This window comes from Pseudorca crassidens, chromosome X (genome assembly GCF_039906515.1).
Source record: "Pseudorca crassidens isolate mPseCra1 chromosome X, mPseCra1.hap1, whole genome shotgun sequence".
Taxonomy (NCBI): Eukaryota; Metazoa; Chordata; class Mammalia; order Artiodactyla; family Delphinidae; genus Pseudorca; species Pseudorca crassidens.
This window is the reverse complement of record NC_090317.1, coordinates 28,959,643-28,986,719: the sequence shown is the minus strand read 5'-3', so window position 1 is coordinate 28,986,719 and position 27,077 is coordinate 28,959,643. Positions and strand designations below refer to the sequence as shown.

The window sequence follows — 27,077 nt, the reverse complement described above, 5'->3', positions numbered from 1 at the left end:
GGAAGGGCCCGCGCGCACGCAGCGCGCCCTTTCTCCCCGCCCCGTGCCGAGTTCAGAGAAGCGCGTCCTGCTGGCGTGACCCGCACGCTCACCCGTACCCAATGGGACGCCCAGAGAGGCGTGCGTGCGTACGACCTGCTGACACGTCCCACCGCTTCATTTTCCGGTTGTGGAAACTGCGAGAGCGAGGTAGTGTTTCACCTGACTGAGATCGTGTCAGGTCTCTCAATGGTTTCTCTGACAAGCACCTGAGGCACTGCACCCTCCCATTGACAAGAGGGCGCTCCACCCAGTACTGGGCTGGGATTAAATGCAGGCCAATAGTCGTTGAATTATGAGGGCAAGGATCACTAAGGTTGTTGGAACGGCATCTGAAGCCTCACTGTCCGGCTTCCAATCCTGTCTTCACCGCGTCCTTTGGTATGCTGGGAAAGTTACTTTACCTCGCTATGCCTCAGTTTCCTCCTTTGTAAAGTACAGAAAGTATCACGGTAGTGCTATCATGGAAGATTAAATGAGATAGTGCCTTTGACTCCATTAGCAAAAGGCCAAGCATGCAGTAAGCATTCGTTAACTGTTAGCTGTTATATCACTCACCCCTGTATCACTAGCACTTAACCTAGTGCCGCACGCAGGGGACAGTACATAGTTTTGGAATTAATGAATGTTAGAGCAACAGATGAACCAGGACCAGAAAGGATAAGGAACTTTCTAAAGGCCACACAGTAATTAATGGCAGAGGTGGGACTAGAATTCAGCTCTAATTATAAGTGTAGAGCTCTCTTTCTGCTAAACATGTGCTCTGTCCTTTAAAATTCATTTTTTTTGTGGCAGAAAGGGTTTTTTGCTAAAAAGCACGAAGTCTTACAAATTTTTAAAATGTACTGTCACCAGTTTCCATCTAAATAACTTTGAGTGGTGATTTACTCAGGCCTGAGTTCCTAAAGACACGTACATTTGAGTATTGGCAATGACCCAGTTTAAGTAGACTGAAGGTTTCAAGAAGCACTGAAACAATGAACAAATAGATTTTATAAAGGCAATTACTGTCCTGGCAGCACTACCCTAAATTCTGGAGATATAGTGGTGAACAAAATTAGCCCCCTGCCTTCAAGGAGCTCTCAGTCTAGCAGGGAAGAAAGACATTAAACAATTCATTACAAATACATGGTTGTATATTCTCCAAAGGAATACAAAAATTAATTCTAGAACTGGAAAAGAACTTATGACTGCAGAGTATCTCCACTATATTTTCTTAAATAACATATATTGTCTATTGTCACATATATATAAATATATGTGTGTATATGTATATATATATATATAGAGAGAGAGAGTTAAGTGAAACAAGTTGCAGAATAATGTGTATAGTATGATTATACTTTGGTGAAAACAAACAGAATTTTACATATGTGCACATATGTTTGATCTGCTTGTATGAGCAAGGGGAGTTGTGGAAGGCTGCTCAGCAGGCTATTAATATTGATCACATCAGGAGGTCGACGTGTGATGATTAGCTTTGTGTTTATACATCCTCCTATTGCCTTGTTTCACTGGTTATAACAAGCATTTGTTATTTTTGAATTTGAAGAACAGCAAATAAAAAGATCTTTAAAATTAGAGGGACAAAAAGAATAAGAGGAAAAGATACCAATAAAAATACCTTTTAAAGAGTGCGGACAGCCAGTCTCTCCTTGCAAAAAGGGACCAAGGAAAGACAGAAGTGGCACTCAGAATTCAGAGACAGTGGCAAGGAGTCAGTTTAAGATGCTGCTTCCTTCTAGTACAGGAAGGAATACCAAACTGGAAGTACTGATACAAGATGCTCTGAAACAGAATAAACCATGGAATTTTCAACACCAAAAGTGCTGTCAATGAGAGATTGTCTAAGAACCCAGTTCTCTACTTAAATCAGAGCTTAAACATACTTTGCATTTGAAGTGAGGTTAGTGAGATGGTTGATTTGTAGTTAGGTGATTCATTTTTAAAATGCCATTCCACATCGTAGCCCTAATTTTAAAAATACATGCAATTAGTTTCTGCTAAAATTAAAAATATTTATAAATATTCTTTGGCCCAGCTAACCCATTTCTTGTAATCTCTCCCCCAGAAATTAAAGCACCAGAATGTAAGGCTAAATGTATAAGGTCAAATGCATTGTTGTTGATAATAGTGGGAAATATCCATCAATAAGAGAATGGTTGAATTAATTACGGTGCATCCATATAGTGTAACATTAAGCATAAAATAAACAGCTTATCTCACCTGCACTAAACACTTCAGTAAACACACTAACCTGCTCCTTGTGTGTGGGGGGCTGAGGGTTGCTTTTGAATTTGGTTGCCTTCATGTACCCAGCAGCTAAGGCAAGATTGCATTAAAAACTGACAACACTGCATTTTTGGTAAAGTCCTCCTGCCAAGTGCATGCATTATTCAGCATGAGAAGTCATTAATTTTTAGTAATTGGCGATCACTTGCATTTGAACATTCAAATTTTCGAAATCTGTCCAAAGGCCTTTGGGAAATTAACATGACTTTCTACAACAGTTCAGTGGAATAATAAATATTGAAGAAAATCTAAGGTGGATTGTTTTCTGCATAACATCTTTTTGAAGGGTTAAAAATGTCTTCTGTGTTTACCAAAATTAATAGCTATAATATATGAACCTCTTCTGCCCAGAATTTCACAACTGTTCATCTTTAATAAACAAATTCCCTTGTCTGAGCAAATTCATTATTGGTTCCATTTGAGTATAGTTTGGTCCCTAAATGAATCTCATTTGTGTTTTCAGGCATATTCATGCTTGCAATCTCATTTTAAAATGTTTTTCCATTTGATGACCATCTGGAAGCTTTCCTTTTTTAAAATTAAACCCATTTGCCTGCCAACAAATATGTATTAAGTGTTTACAGTAGGTCAGGCTCTGTTTTAGGTATTGTTTTTTTCAAAAGCCTTTTTTTATTATGGGGAACTTCAAACATATACCGAAATAGAAAAGTATAATGAAATCACGTGTACTTTTTAAGGAAGCTTCAACATCCTCAATTCAAAGCCAATCTTATTACATCTATACTCTTTCCACTTCCCTCCTTTCCATATTATTGTGAAGCACTTCTGGGACATGTCATTTCATCCATAAACATTTCAAAATGTATAAGAGATAAGGGCTTCTTAAAAAAACCCACAATACCACTAGAAAACTAAAAAATGAATAATTCCTTAATATACTTATGGAATTACTTGACAGTGATCAAATTACCAATAATATCACAAGTGTCGTGGTATTTTAATAATCTGAAGCAGAATCTAAATAGTCTACACATAGTGATGGAGTTTTGTGTCTTTTAAGTCTCTTTAGTCTATAGGTTTCTCTTTCTCTCTCGCTCTTGACATTTCTTTGTTAAAGAAGTCTGGTTGTTTGTCTTGTACATTTACCCAGTCTGGTGCAGATAGCCTTATTCTGGTTCCTTTAATGTGTTTCTCTGCTGTTTGTGTTCCTTATAAATGGGTAGTTGGATCTAAAGTAGGGTTGCCAGATTTAGCAAATAGAAATACAGAGTTCCCAGTTAAAATTGAATTTCAGATAAACAATGAATACTTTTTTAGTATAACTGTGTCCCAAATTTAGTGTATGGGACATACTAAATATTGCATGGGACATGCTTACACTAAAAATATTATTTGTTGTTTATCTGAAATTCAGTTTTAACTGGGCATCCTGAACTTCATCTGGCAACCATAACCCTAATCTAAAAGCTTTGTTTGATTCACGTTCAATTTTTTGCGGGGGAGGGAGGGGGTGCAAAATTACCTCATAGGTGGTGGCATGTGCTTCCTTCAGGAACATTATGTCTGGTTGTCTTTTTTTTATGTTTTATTTATTTTGTTTTGTTTATTTTTGGCTGCATTGGGTCTTTGTTGCTGTGCACGGGCTTCTAGTTGCAGCGAGTAGGGGCTGCTCTTCGTTTTAGTGCATGGGCTGTAGGTGCGCAGGCTTCAGTAGTTGTGGCACGCAGGCTCAGTAGTTGTGGCTCATGGGCTCTAGAGCACAGGCTCAGTAGTTGTGGCACATGGGCTTAGTTGCTCCGCGGCATGTGGGATCTTCTGGACCAGGGCTCGAACCCGTGTCCCCTGCATTGGCAGGTGGAGTCTTAACCACTGTGCCACCAGGGAAGCCCTGTCTGGTTGTCTTTGTGATGGTAGCTGCCATTGATGCCTAGATCCATAATTCATTAGGGTTGCAATATGGTGGTCTTCTAATTTTCCAAGGCATATTTTTAAGAGGAAGTTTGGTGTAGTGATTAAGAAGTCAGGCTCTGCCATAGGAAATACTTGGCTTAAGCTCTGGCTCAGCTACTTTCCTAGTTGTGTGACCTAGGGCAACTTAGGTCACTTCTCTCAGCCTTAGCTTCCTCATCTGTAAAACAAGGTTAATAGTAGTACCTATCTCATAAGATTTTTTTTTGAGGATCAAATGAGTTAAGGTATGTGGAGGATTTAGAAAGGTGTCTAGCACACAATAGATGCTCCTAAGAGCCGGCTATTATATCTGAGACTCTTGAAGAATCATGGCCTTTCAAATTCAGGATTTCCTAATATTAAAAACTTTAAATCCTCCACTCAGCAGTTATATTTTCACATAATTAATAAAAATAACAATAAGGATGTATTGAACGAACAGCCTCTCCTATTTGTCCAGTGCTTTGCAGTTAACAAAGGCCTTCTTCACATGATTCCATTCTCATTTGATCCTCATAGCAGCCTGTTAATCAGGACTGGTCTTATCTGTTTTTAAATCTGAAGAATCTTGGACTTAGGGAGGTGACTTGCTCAACTTGTAACACAGCTAGAAAGTCACACAGTAGAGTAGGGACTGAGTCCTAGTACAAGGCTCTTTTGAGGGAAAACATTGAGTGAGGAAAATTGTGTGGTCCTCCCTCTGTGCAACACTTTCATTTCTTGGTTCCGGGGACAACACTATCTTGTTTTCTTTTTCAACTTTTCAGCTTCTTGTTTCTTTCCCAGACTAATCCCTCCTCGTCCCCATCCTCAGTCTCTTTCTTCTCTTCAAAATGTAGTTTTTCCCCAGGGTTCTATCCTTGGGCCATTTTTATTGTTATATTCTTCCCCTTTAATACATACTCAATAGCTTCATCTATTCAAATAGCTTCAACGATTCTCTTTGGGAAGATGATTTCCACATCTATATTTCTGGCCTCTACCTCTTGAATTTTGGACCCAAAATTTCAGTTGCCTGCTTGATATCTCCATATGGCTGTTTCAGACAGAATCTTACATTCAATGGGACTGTTTATCTGGATCCTGGTTTTAACCAATCAACTATATAAATCAAACAAACAAGGGGCCGATTGAGGAAGTTTGAATAATTACTGATGACATTAAGTATTTGATGACATTAAAGGCTTAATGTTACCTTTTTAGGTGAGATAATTATATGTGGCTATGTTAGGAATATCTTTCAGAAATACATACTGAAGTGTTTATGGATAATATCATATGGTGTCCGGGATTTACTTCAAAATAATCCCATTGGGGAGAGAAGGAATAGGTAAGGGTATTGATTGGCTGTGAGTTGATAATTGTTGAGTTAGGTAGTGGGTATATGGGACTTCAATATCCTATTCTCTCTTTTCGTCTATGTTTTGAAATTTGCATAACAAAAAATTTTAAAAGCTTAAATAGGCCCCAAACTGAATTGATTAACCTTGTCTAAATCCATCTCCTGACAATCATTTCCTCTTATCTTCCCAGTCACTTATTATGAAAACCAAAGCTCTTGGTTTCTTCCTTCTCCCTGACCTCTACACCCAATCAATTGCTAAGTCGGGCCGAGCCTCACTTCACAGTGAATCCTGCTTCTGTCCTCTCTTTCCCATTCAAACTGCCACCACTCTCTTAAGTCCCTAATTACTTCTTGCCTGCACTAGTTTAATAGCATTCATAAATTTCTCTCCATTTCCAGTCCCTCCTCACTTGGTATATGTGAAGCATCTAGCATAGTGCTTGGTACTTAGTCCCTTCTCCATTTCTCCTCAATAGTGAATTCCTCTTCCTTCCTGCTGCCTGCTTAACCCTCTGATGACATCTCCCTTCCCTGAGACTGCTCCTCACTCCCTTTCAGAATTGCTTTCTTCCCCATCCCTCCTGGATCCTGCACCCTCACTGCTGCCTCCAATGCACCCAGCTGCTATGCTTTGTGGAGGAAGCACGTGTCTGAATAAAGAATGATTTCTCAGTTCCAAAGTTAGAGCGGGGTTTTTCATAGCTGTAGGTGAGTGGAGTCTTTATATACAGACGAAACAGGCATACTAAGTGTGAGTAAAAGAGAAGCAAGTTTTAAAGCTGCCTCTTGTCCCCTCAACTCATTGGAGAAGAAGAGGCACGATCTTTAGTCCAGAGGGATCAGCTTCTAGATCCAGGCAGGCTAGGGTAAATGCCAATGGCAAAGAAGGAGCTGGATGGATATTATTCCAGCAAGCTGGGGACTTCTTGACGAAATACCTCTTGCCTAGTCTGGTTAAGGGAGGAAGAGCAAGAACTGCCTCCGGTGGGTCTCATAGAGGCAGCATCAGCAGTATGGATTGGGCGAAGGTCCTGTTGCTCAGGGCTGTCCCAGAGAAATAGAACCCTTACTTTTGGTGGCCTGCCTAGGTGTAGTTCTGTCTGTTTTGGAGAGCAGCCAGGCATTCAGGAGCTGGGCTGGCCAAGCACAAAAAAACCCCTATCCTTTAAAAAAAATTCTGTAAATCAATCACATTCTTGCATTTTAAGCATAACACTTGCAACTAAAACCAAACTGCTGTATTATAATCAAGATGCATCTGCCTATTTTATATTTAAGGCCCACAGGCTTCAACTAATTTAGGGGACCATCTGGTGAGAAAGAGAGAAAGTCTTATTACAAAGTGGTATTTGTTTGCAGGCTCAAGCCTCAGAAAGGATTGTCCTGGGGATCCCAACCAATTTCCAGTGCTCCTGACTTAGAAAGGCATGGCTCTGGAGTCAAATAGATCAGATTCAGTTCCTCCTGCAACATTAACAAACTGGTGTCTTGAGCCATAGGACTTCTGAGGTTTGAATTTCCTCAGTTTCCTCATATGTAAAATGGGAATTAGATTATACCTGAAGTTGCTGGGAAGATAAAGGAGATAAAGTCTCCCAGAGGGAGCCTAGAAACATTACTTCCTTTCCCTTGATCCATAACTTAATCTTCCATCTTATTCCCTCTGAGCCTTGCTCTTCTTGCCTACTTTGTGTAATATCCACTTTCACATGGATAGACGTGGGCATACTTTTACACTGAGCTTTGAACAAAAGTTCTGAAAAATAAGCTTTATTCCAATGCTGTTACTTGTTCACTTCTACAGAAGTTAAAGAATTGAAATGGAATTGCCCTGGGATGCAGTGGTCAGAGGGCAATTTTGCCTCTTCTGCAGTATGCTAAGCAAATCTATTCTCAAAGTCCTCCTGTCCTACATTTGAGTAGTTGAAAGGATTAGACCAGTTAGCTGGGACAAGTGCCAGTTGCAGCTCAGGGGCAGGAGGAGAGGGAGTTAGAAAGCAGGTTGGTTAGAGATGGAAATGGGGATGCTCTTTGATTTTAACTAGATAACTGCTACTTAGGTGACAGCTTTATTTCAAGTGAGAATATGAATTTGGCTGTATTCCTAGTTAGAATCTAATGCTCAAAATTTCCTCTAAATCGAGAAACAAAATTTAAAAGTGATGATTGAGATAGGCAAATGTAATTGCTGAAGCTGAGTAGTAGCTACCTGGAACTTCATTGCACTATTTTCTATACTTTTGTGTGTGTTTGAAAATATCCATAATTAAAAGTTTTTTGTTTATGTGACAGTTATGGAACAATGGAGGTCACTCAAAAACTGGGGAGTTTGATGTCATGTCAGTAAAGCTAGTAGAGGATATTTGAACCAAAAGAACTCCTTAGAGGAAATGTGGTGATTTCTATAATTCTTATCTCGCTAAGTGGGTTTATTTGAAGGATTAAACAGCATGCAGATATGACATTTGATGGATATAATATAAATTGACCTCCAAAAGTTTTTGACAAGATCTTACCACCACTGTTTTTTAGGTTTTTGTTTGTTTGTTTTGGGGCCATGCCACACTTGCAGGATCTTAGTTCCCCAACCAGGGATTGAACCCGGGCCCACAGTAGTGAAAGCGCAGAGTCCTAACCACTGGACCACCAGGGAATTCCCATGACCACTGTTTGTAAGGGAATTGAGTCACTATAGGACCTTGACCCTCTTTCCTCTCAGTAGATATCACCTTAGAAATAAGAAACAGACGTAGAGTTAAAGGAGGTTAAGGACATTATTTTGACATTTTGAAAATACGATTTCTTAGGGATTGGTGGGGAGGCTAGTTTAAAAAAAAATCTTTATAAAAGATCCAAAGGAAGGAATGCACAGTGAAATCTCCAGGTGGAGAATTACATAAAACTTCCTGACAATAAAAAGCTTAGTTGATGGGAATAAACTATAAGGAAATCTCATGAATATGGGCGTGGGTATATTCACTGATAGCTATGAAGATTGGCTTTAGTTGTTGCTCTGAGTTGTTGCTAAACTACTTAGGGATATTATGAAAACCTTGCTTGGCAAGGCTCTAGGCACGAAGGCTCATTATAGAATGACTTAACAATAATTCACATATGTAAATGTACACATATGCATTTGATGCTAGAGTAGTGGCTGGGATTGATTGTGGATCACAGGAGAACAGATTTTTGTCCTCCTAGAATTGGCATGTTGGAACGTAGGTACTCTATTATGGACACCTGCAATCCATCCTGTCAGGGGCTGGGAGAGAGCGTAAAACTAAAATCTAGTAGGGAAGAAAAAATAATCTGCCCTCAGAGGCTTTCCCTTCTCTTCAGAGAGAGGATTGATTGTCTTGCTGACAGTGGAAAAAATAGGTGAAAAGCCTCCTTGTTGAGAGGTATCACCCTTCTACTTGAAGGAACAAAAATGAGAGTAGCAAGTTCTCACGTGGTGGTTGTAGAACAGCACATTTCCGGATGAGAGTTGAAGAGGCAAGCTATACTCCTGACAGGACCAGCAATGTAATTTGTAGGGCTCAGTGCAAAATGAAAATGTGGGGCCCCTTGTTTATGAATTACTCAGAATTTCAAAATAGTGACAGCAGAATATTAAACCAAACATGGGCTCTTCTAAGCATGGGACCCTGTGTGATAGCACAGGTTGTATGCTCATCAAGCTGACCTTACTCCTGGGCAGCAGGAATAGTGATAACAAAGACATAATAGAAAGGTATAAAGCAGAAAATCAAGATCATCTAAAACTCCCACCACGTAGAAACAACCCTTGTTATTTTGGTGTACATATCCAAGAGATGTTTCTGTATACATATACATATATAGACACATATTCATACAGTTTTTTATGCTATAGAAATTGTATGTTAAAAAGGAGATAAGGGGGCTTCCCTGGTGGCACAGTGGCTAAGAATCCGCCTGCCAATGCAGGAGACATGGGTTCGAGCTCCGGTCCAGGAAGATCCCATATGCCGTGGAGCAACTAAGCCCATGCGCCACAACTACTGAGCCTGTGCTCTAGAGCCCGCGAGCCACAACTACTGAGCCCACGTGCCACAACTACTGAAGCCCACACTCCTAGAGCCTGTGCTCCGTAACAAGAGAAGCCACCGGAATGAGAAACCCACGCACCTCAACGAAGAGTAGCCCCCACTCGCTGCAACCAGAGAAAGCCCATGTGCAGCAACGAAGACCCAACACAGCCAAAAATAAACAAATAAATTAATAAATTTATTTTTAAAAAAAGGAGATGAGGCCCAAAATGGAGTCACTTGTGCTAAGCCCATGTCACCAAATGGAGACTTAATACATAGGAAATCGAATTACAGTTTCAGCCTCTCCTAGGAATGTAATCTTAACCAGTCAGTCTGGAATTTCCTGGTTAGCACTAAAGAGGTAATCTCCTTGATGGACCTCTGCTGTCCCCCAGAGGAAGGTAACCTTGCTTGAAACAACCAGCTCTTTGTTAGAATAACTTCCTTGTTCTGCCTCCTTCTACCTGTAAAAGTCTTCCATTTTGTACAGCTCCTCAGAGCTTTTTCCTATTTGGTAGACGGTATGCTGCCCAATTCATGAATTGTTTAATAAAGCCAATAAGATATTTAAAATTTACTCAGTTGAACTTTGTTCTTTAACAGATTCGGTGGCAGCAGTGGGACTGAAGGAGACTTCTGATGGCTTCAGGGACAATGAGAAACACAGGAGTGATACCTTGTGAACCCCTTGAGTTCTCTTTCTTGCCATTTCCGAGGGCCGTGGGTAAGTTCCTCTTGGTTCTGAGCTCCACTCTCTTTGCCTTGAGCTTCCAATCTAATTGGCTTTCTGCAGTTCCACGTTGGGACCTTCTGGTAGTTAGACCACAATCCCCTATTTGACTGGAAAACCCCAGCCCTTAGTTTAGTCCCCAGATTCCACGTTGGGAACTGCTGGCGATTCTGTCAATAGTTCCCCATTTGTTTAGAATCCCAGTCTGTAGTCCCCACTTGCTGGGTCTGCTGGTTCAGTCCTTTCCCGAGTCCCAGGTTCCACATTGGGAATTGCTGGTGGTGTGTACAGGGCCTTCTCTTGTCCAGGCCACAGTAACATCTCTTGGTTACTGCTGGTGTGTTAAGGTGCACATGTTTGTCTTGTTTTGTGTAGATAAGGGCTATTGCTAATGGGATTCTTGGAAGCCAAAAGTCGCAAAATTGGTGGGCATGGGTCAAGTACTTAAAAACTGATGGAGCACTCACCACCTAACTCTAAGATTCCTGTGTTAGGATAAGTTGATAACCAACCTCAAGAAAATTTCCATGCAATGAGGTATGCTGTAAAACACCACACAATCCCCAATGCAGCAGCACAACCCTCTTAGGTATTACAGTAGTCCCACCATATCTGCAGTTTCACCTTCCATAGTTTCTGTTACCCCTAGTCAACCATGGTCTGAAAGTATTTTTTTTTTTTTTTTTTTTTTTTTGTGGTACGCGGGCCTCTCACTGCCGCGGCCTCCCCCGTTGCGGAGCACAGGCTCCGGACGCGCAGGCTCAGCGGCCGTGACTCACGGGCCCAGCCGCTCCGCGGCATGTGGGATCCTCCCGGACCGGGGCACGAACCCGTGTCCCCCGCATCGGCAGGCGGACTCCCAACCACTGCGCCACCAGGGAAGCCCGTCTGAAAGTATTAAATGGAAAATTCTAGAATTAAAAAATTCATAAATTTTAAATTGCACACAATTCTGAGTAGCTTGATGAAACCTTGAGCCCTCCAGCTCCATCCTGCCCAGGATCCCCAACCAGTGACATTGTCCGCTCCTGACATCCAGCCATCAACATCATCATGGCTCGATGATCTAGGATCACCCAAAGCAGATGATCCTTCTGACATATCATAAGAAAGTCAATAGTAGCCTAACGCTACATCACAATGCCTACGTCATTCACCTCATTTCATGTCATCACATAGGCATTTATCATTTCACATCATCACAAGAAGGGTGAGTATAGTACAATAAAATATTTTGTGACAGAGACCACATTCACATAATTTTTATTACAGTATATTGTTATAATTGTTCTATTTTGTTATTAGTGTAACTCTCTTACTGTGCCTAATTTATAAATTAAACTTTACAATATGTATGTATGTTCGTATAGGAAAAAATATATATAGGGTTTGGTACTATCCTTAGTTTCAGGCATCCACTAGGGGTCTTTCTTGGAATGTTTCCCCTGTGATTAAGGACAGACTACTGTAGTTTGGCTCCAAGAGACCAAAAAGGCTTAGCTAAAAGAAATGGGATCCTTAAATTCCAAAGAGTTGAATGCACCACCTTTTGGCACACCTGCTTATTTTATGTGTAAGAACTATGGTCCCGGAAGCTATAAATATCTACAAAAATGACAGAATCTTGCTAAAAAAAATCCTAGAATTACAATGACCATTATGGGGAATGTTCCAACTAGACAAGATCGTTCAGTTAAGAGGTTCACTAAAAAGCAAAGGTTCCCAAATCAAACAAACAGAATGGGATACCTATTTTAATTGATATGTAGAAGCTTCCAAAAGGCTTCTAGATTCCAAAATAGCTTCAGTGAAAATTTTGTTGTAAAAGGCTAATGGAAAATCAAAGACACAAAAGGTATCTAAAACAACACCAAGGCCTCCTGAATTACACCCTCCTAGGGGTCCATCATCAAAATGCTGTCCTAGAGATTGATATCTATTGTAATCAACTAGGATACTGGAAAAGAGATCCTCAAAGGTCCTATGCAAATTCTTCACATCAGCTTGAATGCCCCCAAATCTACCTTCTAAGGAGGGGCCAGAGTTGATGAGACTCTGAGGGATTTTTCTAGTAAACTGCTACTTTATTCCCTTAAGCAGCCAAGGGGAAACTAAAGTTAAAATCAATCAAAAACTTTACCAAATTCTGGTAGATACCAGAGCTTACACTCTCTACTTTAAACCCCACTCAGAGCTTGCAGATGGGATCCTGGGAAAACTGGCAGAAGCTGGCTAAGGGTAATAATTCTTGCTACAGTTGGCTCTCCCAGATCTCTGTCTGTTGTATCCTGTAGAGAAAGGAAAATAAAATACGTTTGCACCCTCTTTGGGGGCGCCTCTTTAGTCCAAGGAATTGTTCAATACTGCCAGAAATATTTACTGTTTTTCCTGGATGAAACCTGACAAGATATTTGAAAGGATTTTTTTTTTTTTAAAGTAGCTCTGTGGTCAGAAGTGGGCCAAATTGAAGCTGATATTCAAAGCCTATTGGGAACTTTTTTTTTTTTTTTTTTTGTGGTACGCGGGCCTCTCACTGTTGTGGCCTCTCCCGCTGCGGAGCACAGGCTCCGGACGCGCAGGCTCAGCAGCCATGGCTCACGGGCCCAGCCGCTCCACGGCACGTGGGATCTTTCCGGACCGGGGCACGAACACGTGTCCCCTGCATTGGCAGGCGGACTCTCAACCACTGCGCCACCAGGGAAGCCCTGGGAACTTTTTTAAAGGCCTTCTCCCCCAAGCTAAAATGAAAACTATACACCCAGAGGGAAAGAAAAACCTTCTGAAGCCTTTGTGGAAGGATTTACTAAAACATTCCAAAGACAAATATTTCTAAATCCAGAACATAGAAATATTTTGGTTTTCATCTTAGTTGGGAATCTTCTCCCTGATACAGAAAAGCAGATTGAAGATAATGTGGTTGGATGAGTGGAACAACCTATGCCATTTAAGTTGCAACCCAATTTCTTGAGAAATTAAAAGCAACTGTCCTTATCTTACAGATCTTTGCAAAACCAGAAATGTGGCTCCAGAAAAAATGCAAAGTCCACCTATCTTTTTTACCTATCCCAAAACCTCCCCTACTTATCTCAGAAAGCTTGTAAGTATTGTAAAAATTCTGGTCTTTAAAGAACAAAAGTCCTTCTTGGAGGAACTTGCATTCTTTCCCTGAGCCTTTGAGAAGTAAATGTTTTACCTAGTCTTTCTCTGGGAACTCTTATCTAGACCATTGCCAATTCCTGAGAATGAAAGAAAAAAGTGGGGGGAAGGCTTTTAAAAAATACAAACTGCCATAAAAGCTCTCTTGCCCCAAATCTGGTCTACAGCTTCTATAAGGTTACTTGTTAAGGACAAATACAAATCTTCAGTGTCTTCTCCACAAATATTAGAAGAAGCTTTAGCCATAGCCATTGGAGCAGGTATACTTATTTCAACTGTTCTTTTATAAGCTAGTGAGTTTTATATTATCATATCTGTCTCATGGTTAAAATTTTAGGACAAGAACTATAAAGTCTCAACTATAAAGTTTGCATCTGTATGTTTATGTGTGTCTCTATATATGTTGTAGATGTGTGGTATTTTTTTTTTACCTCCAGATGGTATTGCCAAAATTAATTTGTAAAAGAGTTCTGTTTAATTGGCTTAAAGAAAATGAATGCCTATATGAATTAAGTATTTATAAAATTCTCAAAAAATATAATAGAAACTAACCCAAATGCTTTTCAGGTTCGTGTGATCTAGGAAAATATTTGGTATTAAAGCTAATTTAAATCTGTTGGTTTAATTAAAATAGACATGTCTTTAGAGTTATCAACATTGAATATAATGCAGACATACAACTTTTATTCTACCTAGGTTTATTAGTCAAATAAGTTCATGATATCTCTGTTATAAAACTTGTCAGTAAGAAACATAACTTGGTATGATGAAGTAATCTAAGCATAATTGTTGAAAACAAGTGAATTAAATAGATGTAAGTGAGATAAGAGTTTTTAGGTGAACTTTTTAGCAATAATTATATTTTACAGTATATCTGCTTAAGCAGTTTCCCCAAATCTTTTTGGTAACCTGAAACCTTAAAGTTTTGCTAAGTTAAATTAAATGATAGTCATTAAATATCTAGATAATTTCCAAATAAGATGAAATACTGAAACACTAATTACTGAATGTAGGTTTATCCACTTTTGGTTTTGTTTTACAGAGCAGCTAAAGATATTTGGGTTTATTAGTAAACATGTTTTGTGCCACACTGAAAAAAAATCACTATGAAAAAGCATATGTTTCTAGAAAATATAAAATGTTTATAAATTTGCCACAAAATGCTAATGTATAAAATAGTTCACAATTGTTTACTTATTTATTTTCAGTAGAAATTAAAGTTTTTAAGGGTTAAAAGTTATATGTAATTAAAACTACTAGAAATAATAAGGGAAAGTTTCCGTATGCAAGGAAAGTAGGATGTATGTTTTCAGTAAAAGAAGGTATGAGGAATGGAAATGCATTTTTGTTGAGGGAAAGGGAAGTAATTTTGTCCTAAGGCTGGTTATTTCAGAATGGAAAAGAAGGAAAACATAGGACAAAATCTAAATGTAAAAAAAGAAAGTTTTAAAAGGTTTATGGGAAAGGAATCTTGGGAAATAATTTTATGCATGGTTAAGCTGGCTAATATTAAAATGAACTTATTTGAGTGAAAAATGAGTTTTAATATCAAAAGTAGTTGGTGCAATATTAGAATTTGGTTTTCTCTCTGTTAAAAGGACAAAGATTTTGTGCACTATTGATCTGCTCTTGTAAGAGATTGTAAATGGTTTTTCTTTCTTTTAAGTAATTTGCCTAGAAGATAAAGATTTTGTGTCTTATCAAAATAATTTCCTGTTTCGGGCTTCCCTGGTGGCACAGTGGTTGAGGGTCCGCCTGCCGATGCAGGGGACGTGGGTTCGTACCCCAGTCCGGGAGGATCCCAAATGCTGTGGAGCGGCTGGGCCCGTGGGCCATGGCCGCTGAGCCTGCGCATCCAGAGCCTGTGCTCCGCAACTGGAGAGGCCACAACAGTGAGAGGCCCGCGTACCGCAAAAAATAATAATAATAATTTCCTGTTTCACATTGTCTTTATCAAGTCTTTGATTACTTAAGAAAATTGAGTCTTCTCTATTAAAAGAGCTAAGGTATTTTGTTTGTTTGTTTGTTTACAAGTATTTAATTTTCTGTATTTGCCTGTGAAGTCTAATTGTCACTATGGCTAAATAGATAATTAAGTATTGTTTCAGTGACCTATGATCCTATTTGACCAAATATTTTTAAAGCCTTTTGATATTTTTGAAAACTACCCCCCCCACCAAAAAAAAATCAAATTCTAAATGAAGTCTTTTTGACCTGGAAGTAACTTTGAGATTTTTCCAGAAGCCCCTGGAAAATCACAACAGAATTACTCTCCTTAGAAAAAGAGAGATGTTAAACTTATTAGGCATATTTGATATGCTAAATTACATGGGAAGCATTGTCAAATAAGTAGTACTAAGCCTTCTTTATGTTGTATTTGTATAGATATATGTGATCCAGAAATTGTATGAAATTCCTGGGAATTTGAAGTGTCCTGGTATGTTATCAGTAATAATTCCAGTTATTATCTTAAAATGTTGTACGTCACAGAAATAACCAAATTTCTTCATCAATTCCATTGTAATTAATTCTCATCAGATCTTTAACAATGAGCATTTTTTAAGTCTTTTTACAGACAGTTACTCTTTTACTCTGATACTTTTGTAAAAATGTTCCTGCAAAGTACTTCCATCTTCAAGGAGATTCACGGAATGAACTTTGACAAGTACAGGTTTCTGATAACTTTAATATCATAAAGCTGAACTCAGTGAGAATTTCCAGAGCTAATGGAAAAATTGGATTCAAGCAGAACAAGTATTAATTACATGGGTCTGAATGAACTGAGGAGGATGATTATAATTTTTAATGACTTTTTGGTTGAAACATTGCTGGTTCCTTAATGTTTTGTTTTTCCAGATTTAAGGAAACTTTTTCTCTTAAGCTAGCTATGACATGCAGCAATTTGGTAAAGTATACCTTTGTAAGCAAAGATGAAACATGTACTTTTTCTCCCTACCCAATCCCTCCATAATTTAGAAACTCTTGAGTATTCTTTTCATGGCAATATAGTTAGTTTTTTTTTTTTTTTTTTTTTTTTTTTTTTTTTTGCGGTACGTGGGCCTCCCACTGTTGTGGCCTCTCCCGTTGCGGAGCACAGGCTCCGGACGTGCAGGCTCAGCAACCATGGGCCACGGGCCCAGCCACTCCGCGGCATGCGGGATCTTCCCGGACCGGGGCACGAACCTGCGCCCCCTGCATCAGCAGGCGGACCCTCAACCACTGCACCACCAGGGAAGCCCTAATTAGTTATTTGAATAAGTTCAATAAGGATTTGTTTGTTCTCCTTGTAACAGAACACAATTAGAAACACTGGCTATATTACAATACCAAGGCTTTGACAGGAAAGTCATATTTGAGAGAGACATGCATAGACTCAGATATGACCAGACAGCTCTAAGGTACTAAGGTTGACTTCATGGAGCCAATAAAGCCTCTCAGAAACATCGACCTGGTACTTTGCTTACTGGATTCCCGGCAGCCTTACCAGGTAAGTAAGGAAGGTCACTTCCTGGCAGGCTTAGAAAGCTCAGGATATTTTGGGGATCTGAAGAAGAGAGGAATTCACACAACTATAGGCAAAATCTTGGCTAGGCTTCCTGTCCTCAGAGGCTTTTAAGAGTTCAAGCTGAGATTTCTTATGAAAAGTTCCAGCAAAGCTGTCTTAAAAAGAACTTATATGGTCAATCACTATTCTTGCTGCACTTATGTAAATAACAAGGCCAGTTTTAATGCAAACAAATTAGTTTTACTGTGATTATCTTGGTAAAAAATGGGGGTGATTGTAGAGAGAAAAATTATGTTTGCACCTTTGTAGATACTAGATTTTAGTCCTGTTAACTGTCTTTGAAATTTTGTTATATACCTGTAAACTGGACTGGATCCTCAATTCTTTTAGTTTCCTCAAATATCTGGCTATAACTCTCCAAACTAACGTTTCCAATTTTCTCCCACCCTTCTGATTTGGAATCACTAAGAATAAAGGCTGCTGTTAAATTTTCTTGGAAGGGACTATACCAGGTCTTCCTCATTTATCCAGATGGCAGCCAAACTTCAGGGACTTGAACCTTGGGTACACATCTCACAGCTAAAGAAGGCTGCACCCGACAACTGGTCCTGTGTAGACACTGGAGACTCCAAATCAGAGGAAGAGAAGTAGCTAACATTGATGTAGACTGCCAAGATGCCAGATCAAGACTTCATACTTTAGCTAAACATGAAACTCTCTCTCCTTCTCTTTCTTTCCTTTACTCTTCCAGGCCATTGCTAATAGAGTTAACCTTTCAGACTGCTGGATTTGTCATCAAAAATGCCTATCTGTGTTGCCAGAAGACCCCCTGGTCCTCCCTGTGACCAATTTCTCTTCTATTCCCAATTGACGCCCCCCCCGCCCCCACCAGGAGTCACTTAGAGTCTGACTTTCATGGCCAGAACATCCTGTGCCTTCTTTGACTTTTCTTCAATTATAACTGTACTTGCCCAGTTAGATACAAATACCTGTATAAATCATAGTACATATGCACCCCCATGTTCTTATGATTATCTAAATCAGATCTTCCCCCAATCATGAAAAGCTCTCACCAGCAGCACTCATCTTTGCAAGGAATTAGAACAACTTTTAATTTCAGGCTTAGAGGTTTACTTTCCAATTGTGCTGAAAACCTAACTGACCCCTGGCTTGAATGGACAAATGCAACAATCCATTAACAATACCACCTTGGTGGGAATGGTTTGTGCCCTGACAGGATTTATCTTTGTCTGTGGTGTTTGTCATTCTCCTTGAGCCCATGAATGCCTAGATGGCTGGTGCATAACTGAGCAATCAATGCCTCTTAGGTTATCTAACTGTGCCCCTAGCTGTCCACAATCAAACTGAGACACCTCATTGGTCAACTCCCCTGAATTTACATCGTCCAGTTAGAAAAGACCTCCCAGGAGGTGTTCATGATTCAGGATTCACTTCCTTTGGCAGGTCCCTACTTCCCTGGTTAGGAGTGAATACAAGTAAGGCTATGATCAGGAACCTCTTCTTAACTCTCGAAAATACTACAGAATCTACTGCAAAAGCCATAGCTGCCCAACAAAAATCCTTACACTCTCTGATCAAGATTGCTCTTGATAAAAAGATAACCCTTGATTATCTTTTAGCTGAGCAAGGAGTTGTCTGTGCTGTGGCCAGCACCATTTGCTGCACCTGGATTAGTACTGCTGAAGTTGAAACTCAGCTGTATAAGATCACTGAATAAGTCACTGGCTTAAGACAGTAACTCCTTCAACGGGTTCTTTCTTTGATGTAGTTGATTGGTTTGGGTCTTGGGGACCATGACTCCAAAGTGCACTCCAGACTTTGGGAATTATCCTGCTTACCACAGTCATAGTAGTCTCCCTGGTGTGCTGTGTTCTCTCAAAAGCTTTAAATGCATGGTTGCAGCTGCTCACCACCAAGCAAATGTTCTAAGACTGGAATGTCAGGAAAGAACGAAGAGAACGACCAGCTAAAAAATTGTGAACCTGAAGTTATGACCCGTGAATGACACAGAGGTTCAGCTAAAAAGTCATGACCTGTGAATACTACACAGAGGATCAGCAAAAACTGTGGGAACTTCAGAGTGGTAGCTGAAAGTGCCACTAATGCTTAAATTTTGATCACATCTCCCAGTTAAGCTGAGAGTCTCATCAGAAGGGGGGAATTGTTAAAAAAGAGACAATAGGCCCCAAATGGAGTCACTTGTGCTAAGCCCACATCACCAAACTGAGACTTAATACCTAACCTAATTGCAGTTTCAGCCTCTCCCAGGAATGTAATTCCAGTCAGTCTGGAATTGTCTGGTCAGCTGTAGTGAGGTAATCCACCTGATAGACCCCTGCTGTCCCCCAAAGGAAGGTGACCTTGCTTGAAACAATCCACTCGTTGCTAGTAATTTCCTTGTCCCTCCACCTTCTGCTTGTAAAAGTCTTCTATTTTGTACTGCTCTTCAGAGTTCCTTTCTATTTGCTAGATGAGATGCTGCCCAATTCATGAATTGTTGAATAAAGCCAATAAAATCTTTAAAGCTTACTCAGTTGAGGGACTTCCCTGGTGGTCCAGTGGTAAAGAACCCACCTTGCAATGTAGAGGACGTGGGTTTGATCCCTGGTGAGGGAACTAAGATCCCATGTGCCGAGGGGCAACTAAGCCCGCATGTCACAACTACTGAGCTTGCGTGCCTCAACTAGAGCCCATGTGCTGCAAACTACAGAGCCCACGTGCCCTGGAGCCTGTGCACCACAACTAGAGAAGAGAAAACCCACATGCCACAACTAGAGAGAAGCCCACGCACCACAACGAAGAGCCTGCACACTGCAACGAAGGATCCTGCATGCCTCAACAAAGATCCTGTGTGCCACAACTAAGACCTGACACAGCCAAAAATAAATAAATAATAAATAAATCTTTAAAAAACAACTTAGTTGAATTTTGTTACTTAACAGGTATATTGTACATTCTCTTTTGTCGCCTTTTTAAAAACTTACTACATTTTACAGGGTTTTCCATGTTGGTAAATATAAATTATTTCAATCCATTGTATAGAGATTCCATGTTCTATTTAACCAAACCCTATTGTTCAGTGTCTGAGGAATCTCGAGTTTTTCGTTATTACACGTGATGCACATTGAATGTCCATACAAGTTGAGTGGGGATTGAATAGCTCAATCAGTATAAAGCACTTCACAGAGTACTTGGTAAATAGTAAGCTCTTTATAAATGTTAGTGTTATTTTTATATTGTCAAATTGCCCCATATAAAGGCGAACTAATTTACATTCCTGATAACAGGGTGAGAGGGCTTAGTTTCCCTAAATCTTGGCCAGTTCTTTCAACTTTTGCCTTTTGTATTTCTTCCTCTGTAAATGGCCTGTTCATGTTCTTTGATGGTTCTCCTGTTAGATTCCTCATGCTTTAAAATTTTTAATGGGTTTCTGTACTGGGGCTATTAAGCCTTTGTAATATGAATGACAGGTACTTTTTCTTCTAGTTTTTTTGTTTGATGTTTGATTTTGTTTACTTTAACCACACAGATGTTTTAAAGTTTAATACAGTTAAATCTGTCCATCTTTTCCTTTAGGATTTTGGTCTTTGCTGTCTTCTTCTTCTTCTTTTTTTTGGGGGGGGGGCCACGCTGTGAAGCTTGTGGGATCTTAGTTCCCCGCCCAGGGATTGAACCTGCGCCCCCTGCAGTGGAAGCACAGAGTCCAAACCATTGGAGCTCCAGGGAATTCCCTTGTTGTCTTCCTTTAGAAAATCTTTTGCCACAGCATAGGTTTGAAGTTCAATGGGGGTGAAACCTCTCCTACCTTAAGTTAGGTCCACCAGCTTTCCTCTGAGGCTTCATTCTTCTGGGGTGTGGTGTTCCAAATTCTACAACAGAATTCACAACGCTAGAATACTTTCAAACGTACATGGGAAGGGAATACTTTTATTAACTTTGAATGATACAAGGTATATTAAGAATGAGTGTCTTCTACCTTCTTCCTACCCAGAAAACACTTCTGCCTTTTCATATTTTCTGCCTTGCTTTGCTTCTCTTTTTTTTTTGGCTGCACTGAGTGGCTTGTGGGATCTTAGTTCCCTGACCAGGGATTGAACTTGGGCCCTCGGCAGTGAAAGCATGGAGTCCTAACCATTGGACCACGAGGGAATTCCCTACCTTGCTTTGTTTTCTAGGGAGAGTTCTGTCTTCATCAGAGCTATTCTTTTGGGGATCAAACCAAAGAGAAATTGAATTGCATATACATTTATTTGGAGTTAGTGGGATATACTTATGTGGTTTGCTATCACTTCTGCATATAGTTAAGTTATTGCTGGCTGTACGAGTGTAGGAATGACTTGTGGAAACATTTCTGAAGTGGTAAATCTAAAGCTTATTTAAGATTAGTTATTACTTAAAAACCGTGACACATCGTAAAATCTTACAGCTTACGTATAAAAGAAATGACGGAGGATTTCCCAAATTTTATAACAATCCAAAAAATTTACATGACATTGACCAGTGGTGGTGACTTGTGAAGCTGCAAAATACTTTTCAAACTCTCAGAAAAAAACCGAGTTGTTTTTCTGTTCTCTCTATAGAAATTGTACTACAAAAGGTGTATTGGATGAAGAGGTGATCAAAAGACATGCAACCAAAAAATATAGGAAAAAAGTATATATTTAAAGTGATGAAAGGGAAGAACCTACAACCAAGATTACACTACCTGGCAAGGATCTCATTCAGATTTGATGGAGAAATCAAAAGCTTTACAGACAAGCAAAAGATAAGAGAACTCAGCACCACCAAACCAGTTCTACAACAAATGCTAAAGGAACTTCTCTAAGTGGGAAACACAAGAGAAGAAAAGGACCTACAAAAACAAACCCAAAACAATTAAGAAAATGGTCATAGGAACATACCTATCAATAATTACTTTAAACGTGAATGGATTAAATGCCCCAACCAAAAGACACAGGCTTGCTGAATGGATACAAAAACAAGACCTATATATATGCTGTCTACAAGAGACCCACTTCAGACCTAGGGACACATACAGACTGAAAGTGAGGGGATGGAAAAAGATATTCGATGCAAATGGAAATCAAAGCTGGAGTAGCAATACTCATATCAGATAAAATAGACTTTAAAATAAAGAATGTTACAAGAGGCAAGGAACGACACTACATAATGTTCAAGGGATCAATCCAAGAAGAAGATATAACAATTATAAATATATATGCACTCAACATAGAAGCACCTCAATACATAAGGCAACTGCTAACAGCTCTAAAAGAGGAAATCGACAGCAACACAAAAATAGTGGGGGACTTTAATACCTCACTTACACCAACGGACAGATCATCCAAACAGAAAATTAATATGGAAACACAAGCTTTAAATGACACAATAGACCAGATAGATTTAATTGATATTTGTAGGACATTCCATCCAAAAACAGCAGATTACACTTTCTTCTCAACTGAGCATGGAACATTCTCCAGGACAGATCACATCTATGGCCACAAATCAAACCTCAGTAGATTTAAGAAAATTGAAATGATATCAAGCATCTTTTCTGACCACAACACTATGAGATTAGAAATCAATTACAGGGAAAAAAATGTAAAAAACACGAACACATGCAGGCTAAACAATACGTTACTAAATAACCAAGAGATCACTGAAGAAATCGAAGAGGAAATCAAAAATACCTAGAGACAAATGACAATGAAAAGACGACAATCCAAAACCTATGGGATGCAGCAAAAGTAGTTCTAAGAGGGAAGTTTATAGCTATACAAGCCTACCTCAAGAAACAAGAAAAATCTCAAATGAACTATCTAACCTTACACCTAAAGGAACTAGGGAAAGAAGAACAAACAAAACCCAAACTTAGCAGAAGGAAAGAAATCATAAAGATCAGAGCAGAAATAAATGAAATAGAAACAAAGAAGACAATAGCAAAGATCAATAAAACTAAAAGCTGCTTCTTTGAGAAGATAAACAAAATTGATAAACCATTAGCCAGACTCATCAAGAAAAAGAGGGAGAGGACTTAAATCGATAAAATTAGAGACGAAAAAGGAGAAGTTACAAAAGACACCGCAGAAATACAAAGCATCCTAAGAGACTACTACAAGCAACTCTATGCCAATAAAATGGACAACCTGGAAGAAATGGACAAATTCTTAGAAAGGTATAACCTTCCAATACTGAACCAGGAAGAAATAGAAAATATGAACAGACCAATCACAAGTAATGACATTGAAACTGTGATTAAAAATCTTTCAACAAACAAAAGTCCAGGACCAGATGGCTTCACAGTTGAATTCTATCAGAATTTAGAGAGGAGCTAACACCCATCCTTCTCAAACTCTTCCAAAAAATTGCAGAGGAAAGAACACTCCCAAACTCATTCTATGAGGCCACCATCACCCTGATACCAAAACCAGACAAAGATACTACAAAAAAAGAAAATTACAGACCAATATCACTGATGAATACAGATGCAAAAATCCTCAACAAAATACTAGCAAACAGAATCCAACAACACATTAAAAGGATCATACACCATGATCAAGTGGGATTTATCCCAGGGATGCAAGGATTCTTCAATATATGCAAATCAATCAATGTGATACACCATATTAACAAATTGAAGAAGAAAAACCATATGATCATCTCAATAGATGCAGAAAAAGCCTTTGACAAAATTCAACACCCGTTTATGATAAAAACTCTCCAGAAAGTGGGCATTGAGGGAACTTACCTCAACATAATAAAGGCCATATACAACAAACCCACAGCAAACATCATTCTCAACAGTGAAAAACTGAAAGCATTTCCTCTAAGATCAGGAACGAGACAAGGATGTCCACTCTCACCACTATTATTCAGCATAGTTTTGGAAGTCCTAGCCACGTCAATCAGAGAAGAAAAAGAAATAAAAGGAATACAAATTGGAAAAGAAGAAGTAAAACTGTCACTGTTTGCAGGTGACATGATACTATACATAGAGAATCCTAAAGATGCCACCAGAAAACTACTAGAACAAATAAATGAATTTGGTAAAGTTGCAGGATACAAAATTAATGCACAGAAATCTCTTGCGTTCCTATACACTAATGTTGAAAAATCTGAAAGAGAAATTAAGGAAACACTCCCATTTACCATTGCAACAAAAAGAATAAAATACCTAGGTATAAACCTACCTAGGGAGACAGAAGACCTGTATGCAGAAAACTGTAACACACTGATGAAAGAAATTAAAGATGATACCAACAGATGGAGAGATATACCATGTTCTTGGATTGAAAGAATCAATATTGTGAAAATGACTATACTACCCAAAGCAATCTACAGATTCAATGCAATCCCTATCAAATTACCAATGGCATTTTTTACGGAGCTAGAACAAAAACTCTTAAAATTTGTATGGAGACACAAAAGACCCCGAATAGCCAAAGCAGTCTTGAGGGAAAAAAACAGCTGGAGGAAGCAGACTGCCTGACTTCAGACTATACTACAAAGCTATAGTAATCAAGACAATATGGTACTGGCACAAAAACAGAAATATAGATCAATGGAACAGGATAGAAAGCCCAGAGATAAACCCACGCACCTATGGTCGTCTAATGTACGACAAAAGAGGCAAGGGTATACCATGGAGAAAAGACAGTCTCTTCAATAAGTGGTGCTGGGAAAACTGGACAGCTACATGTAAAAGAATGAAATCAGAACACTCCCTAACACCATACACAAAAATAAACTCAAAATGGATTAGAGACCTAAATGTAAGGCCAGACACTATAAAACTCTTAGAGAAAAACATAGGAAGAACACTCTTTGACATAAATCACAGCAAGATCTTTTTTGATCCACCTCCTAGAGTAATGGAAATAAAAACAAAAGTAAACAAATGGGACCTAATGAAGCTTAAAAGCTTTTGCAAAGCAAAGGAAACTACAAACAAGAAGAAAAGACAACCCTCAGAATGGGAGAAAATATTTGCAAATGTATCAACAAACAAAGGATTAATCTCCAAAATATATAAACAGCTCATGCAGCTCAATATTAAAAAAACAAACAACCCAATCCAAAAATGGGAAGAAGACCTAAATAGACATTTCTCCAAAGAACACATACAGATGGCCAAGAAGCACATGAAAAGCTGCTCAATATCACTAATTATTAGAGAAATGCAAATCAAAACTACAATGAGGTATCACCTCACACCATTTAGAATGGGCATCATCAGAACATCTACAAACAACAAATGCTGGAGAGGGTGTGGAGAAAAGGGACCCCTCTTGCACTGTTGGTGGGAATGTAAATTGATACAGCCGGTATGGAGAACAGTATGGAGATTCCTTACAAAACTAGAAATAGAATTACCATGTGACCCAGCAATCCCACTACTGGGCATATACCCAGAGAAAGCCAGACACATGCACCCCAATGTTTGTTGCAGCACTATTTCCAATAGCCAGGTCATGGAAGCAACCTAAATGCCATTGACAGAGGAATGGATAAAGAAGATGTGGTGTATATACACAATGGGATATTACTCAACCATAAAAAGGAACGAAATTGGGTCATTTATAGAGACGTGGATGGATCTAGAGACTGTCATATAGAGTGAAGTAAGTCAGAAAGAGAAAAACAAATATTGTGTATTAATGCATTTATGGGAACCTAGAAAAATGGTACAGTGCAGTGGCAGGCTGCACAGGCTCCCGGGAGGGGAGGTGTGGATAGTGACCTGTGCTTGCACACAGGCTTCTTGGTGGCTGCAGCAGGAGCGTTAGCCTTTCATGCCTGTCCCTGGGTTCCAAGCTGATAGCCACGGCTTGCGCCCATCTCTGTAGCTCTTTTAGGTGGTGCTCTGCCTTCTTTGGGCAGACAGGGAAGGAATCCCCTCTCCTCGCACACCCTGAAACAATGGTCTCTTGCTTCTTAGGCAGGTCCAGGCTTTTTCCCGGACTCCCTCCCGGCTAGCTGTGGCGCACTAGCCCCCTTCAGGCTGTGTTCACGCAGGCAACCCCAGTCCTCTCCCTGGGATCTGACCTCCGATGTCCGAGCCTCAGCTCCCACCCCGACCCGCCCCCGCAGGTGAGCAGACAAGCCTCTTGGACTGGTGAGTGGTGGTCGCCCTGATCCTCTGTGCGGGAATCTCTCTGCTTTGCCCTCTGCAGCCCTGTTGCTGCGCTCTCCTCCATGGCTCTGAAGCTTCCCCCGTGCCCACCCCCTGCCTCTGCCAGTGAAGGGGCTTCCTAGTGTGTGGAAACTTTTCCTCCTTCACAGCTCCCTCCCAGAGGTGCAGGACCCGTCCCTATTCTTTTGTCTGTTTTTTCTTTTGCCCTACCCAGGTACGTGTAGATTTATTTGCCTTTTGGGAAGTCTGAGGTCTTCTGCCAGCGTTCAGTAGGTGTTCTGTAGGAGTTGTTCCACATGAAGATGTATTTTTCATGTATTTGTGGGGAGGAAGGTGATCTCCACGTGTTACTCCTCCGCCATCTTGAAGGCCTCCCCCAGCAGCTTTACTCTGATATGCAACACAGTTGAGCCCCAAGAACAAGTCTTCCTGACTGACAGGCCCTGGTATTTTTACAAGCCTTCCCCTCCTTCTTCAGCTCTGTCTTCTGTTTCTGATCTCAGGAACCAACTCACTGAGGTGTTTTGCAATCTTTGAACAGTCCTTCAATCAGGTCCTGTAGTGTCTACAGAATCCCCCCAGTGTTTTTAAATGTTGGGCCCTGGATATTCAGTCATCTTTCCCCAGTCTGTGCCCAGCCCCTGTTGTGATTTTATATGTCCAATGTATTTTATTGAGGTTTGGCAGGACTGGCATTTGTCAAGGGACAATTTTAGGCTGTGTTTTCCAGGCGATCCAGTAATATAAGGAGCCATTGTTCCTCTCCTCCAAAGCTCTGCCAAATGTAATTATGCCATCTAAACAAATAAGCGCCTCCAGGTAATTCATATCACCAGTTGCTTTTTCCATCAAACTCCTCAAGGTGTCTGGGCCTCCAGAGATGAGTGGGG

The 27,077-nt window shown here is 39.8% G+C and overlaps 1 long non-coding RNA gene across 2 annotated transcripts; it reads left to right on the top strand.

Moving 5' to 3' along the window:
• Window positions 1–25: 25 nt before the first annotated feature.
• LOC137217069 (uncharacterized) lies at window positions 26–25,638 on the top strand. Of its 2 annotated transcripts, none has more exons than XR_010940001.1 (3): window positions 26–189; window positions 10,243–10,363; window positions 21,632–25,638. It is a non-coding gene; the product is annotated as an uncharacterized lncRNA (long non-coding RNA). The 2 variants fall into 2 exon arrangements; XR_010940000.1 differs by having other exon boundaries at window positions 26–420.
• Window positions 25,639–27,077: the final 1,439 nt, after the last annotated feature.